The following is an 8,751-nucleotide window of genomic DNA, read 5'->3' on the forward strand; positions in this document are numbered from 1 at the left end:
TGGTGCAATGTTGATCGAGAGTTCCCCATTATTCTACAATCTATGTGTATTTTTGGAAATTCTATCAAGTCATCCAAACTATAATTTGTCAGTATACTAATTTGTCGAGAGTAACCACGACTAAATCTATTGCTTCTTCTTGTCCCGAACAACATAATGTTTTGTCAAATTTCATTTGAAACGTCTACTATTAATTGAATAATGGGATTAACTTTAGAAATTGATGTTAGGAGAAAAATATCAAAGCAAAGTTCGTCATCAATCCTTCAAACATAATATTGATTATTTTGATATTTGTACATTATTGTAACATCTACTTTAGGTCTTGAGTTATCAAACCGTTAACACATGGTATGAGTCAGAAATTTAATATATGATATACTTGTTTCCATTGCCGGTAGTTGAACCCGGGTCTCTCGGGTAACAACCGAGTATCCTAACCAACTATACTACAATGGATCCTATCTTCTCTACTTCTTAATATTGCAATCATAGAATAGTAATAAATAATATTTATATGTTGCGCAAGCATCAACGAGAAACTGAGGATTATTCTAACACACTCTCGTTTTTAAGATTTAATAATTTCAAGTGTTTTTATCAATACGATATTAACTCATGATCTATGATGTACCTAGTTTTTCCCATGCCAATTGTTGTACCCGGGAGTCTCGTGTAAAAAAGAAGGATCCGAACCAACTAGACTATACTGGAATTCTTTTAGTAAATGAATTAGTTAATATAATAGTCTAGTGCATTACTTCAAATCAAGAAACATTGTGCAATGCTCATCGAGAATTCACCATGATTCGACAATCTATGCGTATTTTTGAAATTGTATCAAGTTATCCAAACTATAATGCTTGGTGTACTAATTTGTCGTAACAATGTTGAGGAATAACCACGACTAAATATACTGCTTCTCCTTGTCCCGAACGACATGATGTTTTGTCAAAGTTCATTAGAAACCTCTACTATTAATTGAATGTTCGTATTAAGTTTAGGAATTGATGTCAGGAGAAAATAATCAAAACCAAAGTTCATTATCAATCCTTCAAACATAATTTTGATTATTTTGTTAATTGTACATTATTCGAACGACTACTTTAGAGGTTGAGTTTTATAGTTCATTTAGTTTATTGTACATTATTGTAACTACTTTACGTCCTGAGTTTTTGAGCTATCAAACAGTTAACACATGACATGCGTCGCAAAATTTTATATATGATATTACCTTTCTATTGCCAGGAGTTGAACACGGGTATCTCGGGTGAGAGCCGAGTATTCTAACCAATTAGACTTCAATGGATCACATCTTGTCCAATTTTTAATATTGCAATCATTGATTGGTAATAAATAATATTTATATATTGCTTAAGCATCAATGAAAAACTAAGGATTGTTGTAAGACACTGTCGTTTCTAAGATTTAATAATTTCACGGCTTTTTATAGATGCCACAGTAACCTATGATATATAATGTATCTAGTTTTTCCAATTGCGTTTCAAGTAAGAATCAACGATTCAAGGCAACTTGATTACAATGGAATTCATTTTGCAATGCTCATCGACAGTTGACCATTATTCTGGAATCTATGCGTATTGTTTGAAATTGTATCGAGTTATCCAAACTATAATTCTTAGTGTACTAATTTGTCGTACCAATGTTGATGAATAACCACAACCAAATATACTACTTCTTGTTGTCTTGAACAACATAATGTTTTGTCCAATTTCATTTGAAACCTGTACCATTAATCGAATAATCAGATTAAGTTTAGAAATTGATATTCGGAGAGAAATATCAAAGTAAAGTTCATCATCAATCCTTTAAACATAATATTGATTATATTTTTAATGGTACAATATTGTAACATTTACTTTAGGTCTTGACTTTTTGAGTTATCATGCGTCGGAAATTTAATATATGACACTGTCATTTCCATTGCCGGGAGTTGAACCCGGGTCTCTCAGGTGAGAGCCGAGTATCCTAACCAACTAGACAACAATGGATAACATTTTGTGTGCTTTTTAATTTCGCAATCATTGATTAGAAATAAATAATATTTATATTTTGCGCAAGCATCAACGAAAAACTGAGGATTATTCTACCACACTCTAGTTTTTCAGATTTTATTATTTCAAGGATGCCACATTAACTCATGATAACTGATGGGAGTCTAGTGTAACAAACAAGGATCCAAACCAACTAGACTACAATGCAATTCATTTAGTAAATGAATTAGTTAATGTAATATTCTAGTCCTTGACTTCAAATAAAGAAACATGGTGCAATGCTCATCGAGAATTCATCTCTATTCGACAATCTATGCGTATTTTTGGAAATTGGATCAAGCTATCCAAACTATAATTGTTGGTGTACTAATTTGTCATAACAATGTTGAGGAATAACCACCACTAAATATACTGCTTCTTCTTGTCGCGTACAACATAATATTTTGTCAAATTTCATTTCAAAGCTCTACTATTACGTGAATAATGGGATTAAGTTTAGAAATTGATGTGAGGAGAAAAAAATCAAAGCAAAGTTCTTTATCAATCCTTCAAACATAATATTGATTATTTTGTTAATTGTAAATTATTGTAACTACTTTACGTCTTGAGTTTTGGAGTTATCAAACAGTTAAGACATGACATGCATTGCAAAACTTTATATATGATATTGTCCTTTCTATATCAGAGAGTTGAACTCGGGTCTCTTAGGTGAAAGCCGAGTATTCTAACCAACTAGACTACAATGGATCACATAGTCTACACTTTTAAATATTGCAATCACCGATTACTAATAAATAATATTTATATATTGCTTAAGCGTAAATGAAAAACTGAGGATTGTTCTAACACACTGTCATTTTTAAGATCTAATAACTTCATGGCTTTTTATCGATGCCACATTAACTCATGATATATAATGTATCTAGTTTTTCCTATCGAGTTTCGAGTACGAATCAACGATTCGAGGCAACTTGATTACAATGGAATTCATTTAGTAAATAAATTAGTTAATTTTCTATTCTAGTGCTTTGCTACAAATAAAGAAACATGGTGCAATGCTTGTCGACAGTTGAGCATTATTCTGCAATCTATGCCTATTGTTTGAAATTGTATTAAGGTATCCAAACTATAATTGTTGGTGTACTTATTTATCGTAACAATGTTAAAGAATAACCACAACTAAACATACTACTTCTTGTTGTCTCGAACAATATAATGTTTGGTCCAATTTCATTCAAAACCTGTAGCATTAATCAAATAATGGGATTAAGTTCAGAAATTAATGTTATTAGAAAACAATTAAAGTAAAGTTCGTCATCGATCCGTCAAACATAATATTGATTATTTTGTGAATTGTACATTAATGTAAAACCTACTTTAGGTCTTGAGTTATCAAATAGTTAACACATGATATGCGTTGGAAATTTAATGTATGATATTGTTGTTTCCATTGCCGGTAGTTCAACACGGGTCTCTCGGGTGAAAGCCGAGTATCCTAACCAACTAAACTACAATGGATCCTATCTTGTGTATAGATATATTGCAATCATAGATTAGTAACAAGTAATTTTATATATTGCACAAGCAGCAATGAGAAACTGAGGGTTATTCTAACCCACTCTCGTTTTTAAGATTTAATAATTTGAATGGTTCTTATCGATACGACATTACCTCATGATCTATGATGTATCTAGTTTTTCCAATGCCTATTGTTGTACCCGGGAGTCTCGTGTAAAAAACAAGGATTTGAACCAACTAGTCTAGAATAGAATTCATTTATTAAATGAATTAGTAAATGTAATATTCTACTGCTTTGCTTCAAATAAAGAACTATGGTGCAATGTTGATCAAGGGTTCACCATTATTCTACAATCTATGTGTATGTTTGGGAATTCTATGAAGTTATCCAAACTATAATTGTCGGTATACCAATTTGTCGTAACCATATTGAGAAATAACCACCACTAAATATACTGCTTCTTCTTATCCCGAACAACCTAATGTTTTGTCAAATTTCATTTGAAACCTCTACAATTAATTGAATAATGGGATTATGTTTAGAAATTGATGTTAGGTGAAAAACCTGAATGTAAAGTTCTTTCTCAATCCTCCAAACATAATATTAATTATTTTGTTAATTACACATTATTGTAACAACTACTTTAGGGCTTGAGTTTTTGCGTTATCAAACAGTTAACACATGTTATGTGTCTTTTCCATTACCGGGAGTGGAACCCGGGTCTCTCAGGTGAGAGCTGAGTATTCTAACCAAGTAGACTCCAATGGATCACATCTTGTGTCCTTTTTAATATTGCAATCATTGACTAGAAATAAATAGTATTTATATATTGTGCAAGCATTAACGAAAAACTGAGAATTATTCTAACACACTCTCAATTTTAAGATTTAATAATTTCAAGGGTTTTTCTCTATGCCACATTAACTACTGATATATGATATATCTACTTGTACCCGAGCATGTGAGGTAAAACAGCAAGGATCCGAGCAATTTGATTCCAATGGAATTCATTTAGTAAATGAATTAGTTAATGTTCCATTCTAGTCCTTTGTTACAACGAAAGAAACATTGTGCAATGATCATCGACAGTTGACTATTATTTTTCAATCTATGCGTATTGTTAGAAATTGTATCAAGTTATCGAAACTATAATTTTTGGTGTACTAATTTGTCGTAACAATGTTGAGGAATAACCACAACTAAATATACTGCTTCTTCTTGTCCCGAACAACATAATGTTTTGTCAAATTTCATTTGAAACCTCTAGTATTAATTGAATAATGGGATTAAGTTTAGACATTCATGTTAGGAGAAAAAAACCGGAGTAAAAGTCTTTATCAATCCTCCAAACATAATATTGAATATTTTGTTAACTGTACATTATTGTAACACCTACTTTAGGTCTTGAGTTTTGTACATTATTGTAACACCTACTTTAGGTCTTGAGTTTTTTTTGATACCTCTTTAGGTCTTGAGTTTTTGGGTTATCAAACAGTTAACACATCATATGCATCGGAAATTTAATATATGATATTGTTGTTTCTATTGCCGGTAGTTCAACACGGGTCTCTCGGGTGAAAGCCGAGTATCCTAACCAACTAGACTACAATGGCTCCTATCTTGTGTATAGATATATTGCAATCATAGATTATTAATAAGTAATATGCATCGGAAATTTAATATGCATCGGAAAGGGTTTCCATTGGATCGGAAATTTAATTTCATATGCATCGAAAATTTAATATATGATATTGTCGTTTCCATTGCTAGGAGTTGAACCTAGGTCTCTAAGGTAAGAGCCAAGTATCCTAACCAACTAGACTACAATGGATCATATCTAGTGTAGTTTTGAATATTGCTATGATTCATTAGTAATAAATAATATTGTTATGGTTGAACCCGGGTCTCTCGGGTGAGAGCCGAGTATCCTAACCAACTAGACTACAATGGATCACATCTTGTGTAGTTTTTAATATTGGAATCATTGATTAGTAATAAATAATATTTATATATTGCGCAAGCAACAAAGAGAAACTTAGGATTATTCAAACACACTCTTGTTTTTAAGATTTAATAATTTCAAGGGTTTTTATCGATGCGACATTACCTCATGATCTAAGATGTGTCTAGTTTTTCCAATGACAACTAGACTACAATGGAATTCATTAAGTAAATGAATTAGTTAATGTAATATTCTAGTGCTTTACTTCAAATAAAAAAATATGGTGCAATGTTGATCGAGAGTTCATCATTATTCTACAATCTATGTGTATTTTTGGAAATTCTATCCAATTATCCAAACTATAATTGTCGGTGTACTAATTTGTCATAACCATGTTGCGAAAAAACCACGACTTAATATACTTCTTCTTCTTGTCATTAACAAGATAATGTTTTGTCAAATTCCATTTGAAACCTCTACTATTAATTGAATAATGGCATGAAGTTTAGAAATTGATGTTAGGAGAAAAAAATGAAAGTAAATTGCAATGATTGAATAGTAATAAATAATATTTATATAATATGCAAGCATCAACTAGAAACTGAGGATTATTCTAACACACTCTCGTTTTTAAGATTTAATAATTTCAAGGGTTTATATCGATGTCATATTAACTCATAATCTATGATATATCTAGTTTTTCCCATGCCAATTGTTCTACCCGGGAGTCTGAAGTAAAAAACAAGGATCCGAACCAACTAGACTCCAATAGAATTCATTTAGTAAATGAATTAGTTAATGTAATATTCAAGTTCTTTACTTCAAATAAAGAAACATGGTGCAATGCTCATCGAGAATACACCATTATTCGACAATGTATGCGTATATTTTGGAAATTGTATCAAGTTATCCAAACTATAATTCTTGGTGTACTAATTTTTCTTAACAATGTTGAGGAATAACCACAACTAAATATACAACTTCTTTTTGTCCCGAACAACATAATGTTTTGTAAAATTTCATTAAAAACCTCTACTATTAATTGAATATTGGGATGAAGTTTAGAAATTAATTGGAGGAGAAAGAAATCAAACCAAAGTTCTTTATCAATCTTCAAACATAATATTGCTTATTTTGTTAATTGTAAATTATTGTAACTACTTTACGTCTTGAGCTTTTGAGTTATCAAACACATGACATGCGTCGCAAACTTTTATATATGATATTGTCCTTTCTATTCCCACGGGTCTCTTGTGTGAGAACTGAGTATTCTAAGCAACTAGACTTTAATGGATCAAATCTTGTACACTTTTTAATATTACAATCATTCATTAGTAGTAAATAATATTTATATATTGCACCAGCATCAACAAGAAACAAAGGATTATTCTAACACACTCTCATTTTAAAGCTTTATTAATTTCACGAGTTTTTATTTATGCCACATTAACTCATGATACATAATGTATTTAGTTTTTCGTATGCCTGTACTTGTCGCCGCACGTTTCGAGTAGAGATTAACGATTCCACGTAACTTGATTACTATGGAATGCATTTAGTAAATGAATTAGTTAATGTACCATTATACTCCTTTGTTACAAATAAAGAAACATGGTGCAATGCTCATCAACAGTTGACCATTATTCTGGAATCTATGCGTATTGTTTGAAATTGTATCGAGTTATCCAAACTATAATTGTTGGTGTACTAATTTGTCGTACCAATGTTGACGAATAACCACAACCAAATATACTGCTTCTTGTTATCCCGAACAACATAATATTTTGTCCAATTTCATTTGAAACCTCTACCATTAATCGAATAATTGGATTAAGTTTAGAAATTGATGTTAGAAGAGAAAAGTAAAAGTAATGTTCGTCATCAATCCTTCAAACGTAATATTGATTATTTTGTTAATTGGACATTATTATAACAACTACTTTAGGCCTTGAGTTTTTGAGTTATCAAACAGTTAACACATGATATCCGTGGGAAATTTAATATATGATATTGTCGTTTCCATTCCCGGGAGTTGAACCCGGGTCTCTCGGGTGAGAGCCGAGTATCCTAACCAACTAGACTACAATGGATCATATCTTGTGTACTTTTTAATATTGCAATCATAGATTAGTAATCAATAATATTTATATATAGCGCAAGCATTAACGAGAAACTGAGGATTATTCTAACACAATCTCGTTTTTAAGATTAAATAATTTCAAGGGTTTTTATCGATGTGACATTACCTTATGATCTATGATGTATCTAGTTTTTCCAATGCCTATTGTTGTACCCGGGAGTCTCGTGTAAAAGACAAAGATCCGAACCAAATAGACTACAATGAAAATACTTTACTAAATGAATTACTTAATGTAATATTATAGTGTGCTTTGTTTCAAATAAAGAAATAGGTTGCAATGTTGATCGAGAGTTCACCATTATTCTACAATCTATGGGTATTTTTGCACTATTTCGAGGAAAGTTCGTCATCAATCCTTCAAACATAATCTTGAGTTTTTGAGTTATCAAACAATTAAAACATGATATGCGTTGAAAATTTAATATATGATATTGTCGTTTCCATTGTCGGGTGTTGAACCCGGGTCTCTCGGGTGAGAGCCTAGTATCCTAACGAACTAGACTACAATGGATTATATCTTGTGTACTTTTCAATAATATTTAAATATTGCGCAAGCACTAACGAGAAACAGGGGATTATTCTAACACACTCTCGTTTTTAAGATTTAATAATTTCACGGGTTTCCATCGATGCGATATTAACTCATGATCTATGATGATCTAGTTTTTCCCATGCTAATTGCTGTACCCGGGAGTCTCGTGTAAAAATCATGGATCTGAACGAACTAGACTACAATGGAATTCATTTAGTAAATGAATTAGTTAATGTAATATTCTAGTGCTTTACTTCAAATAAAGAAACATGGTGCAATGCTCATCGTGAATTCACCATTATTCGACAATCTATGCATATTTTTGGAAATTGTATCATGTTATCCAAACAATAACTCTTGGTGTACTAATTTGTCGTAACAATGTTGAAGAATAACCACGACTAAATATACTACTTATTCTTGTCCCGAACAACATAATGTTTTGTCAAATTAGATTTGAAACTGCTACTATTAATCGAATAATGGGATTATGTTTAGAAATTGATGTTAGGAGAAAAAAATCGAAGTAAAGTTCGTCATCAATCGTTCAAACATAATATTGATTATTTTGTTAATTGTACATTATTCTAACAACTACTTTAT

General features: G+C 31.1%; 2 non-coding genes across 2 annotated transcripts; both read right to left on the minus strand.

Moving 5' to 3' along the window:
• Window positions 1–386: 386 nt before the first annotated feature.
• TRNAN-GUU (transfer RNA asparagine (anticodon GUU)) lies at window positions 387–459 on the minus strand. Its single transcript has one exon. It is a non-coding gene; the product is annotated as a tRNA-Asn (tRNA).
• A 4,833-nt stretch (window positions 460–5,292) lies between these two features.
• TRNAK-CUU (transfer RNA lysine (anticodon CUU)) lies at window positions 5,293–5,365 on the minus strand. Its single transcript has one exon. It is a non-coding gene; the product is annotated as a tRNA-Lys (tRNA).
• Window positions 5,366–8,751: the final 3,386 nt, after the last annotated feature.

The sequence above is a fragment of the Azolla caroliniana genome, unplaced genomic scaffold, assembly GCF_043228905.1.
Source record: "Azolla caroliniana isolate FFs.n. ecotype wild unplaced genomic scaffold, voAzoCaro1.0.p SCAF_321, whole genome shotgun sequence".
In the NCBI taxonomy this organism is placed as follows: Eukaryota; Viridiplantae; Streptophyta; class Polypodiopsida; order Salviniales; family Salviniaceae; genus Azolla; species Azolla caroliniana.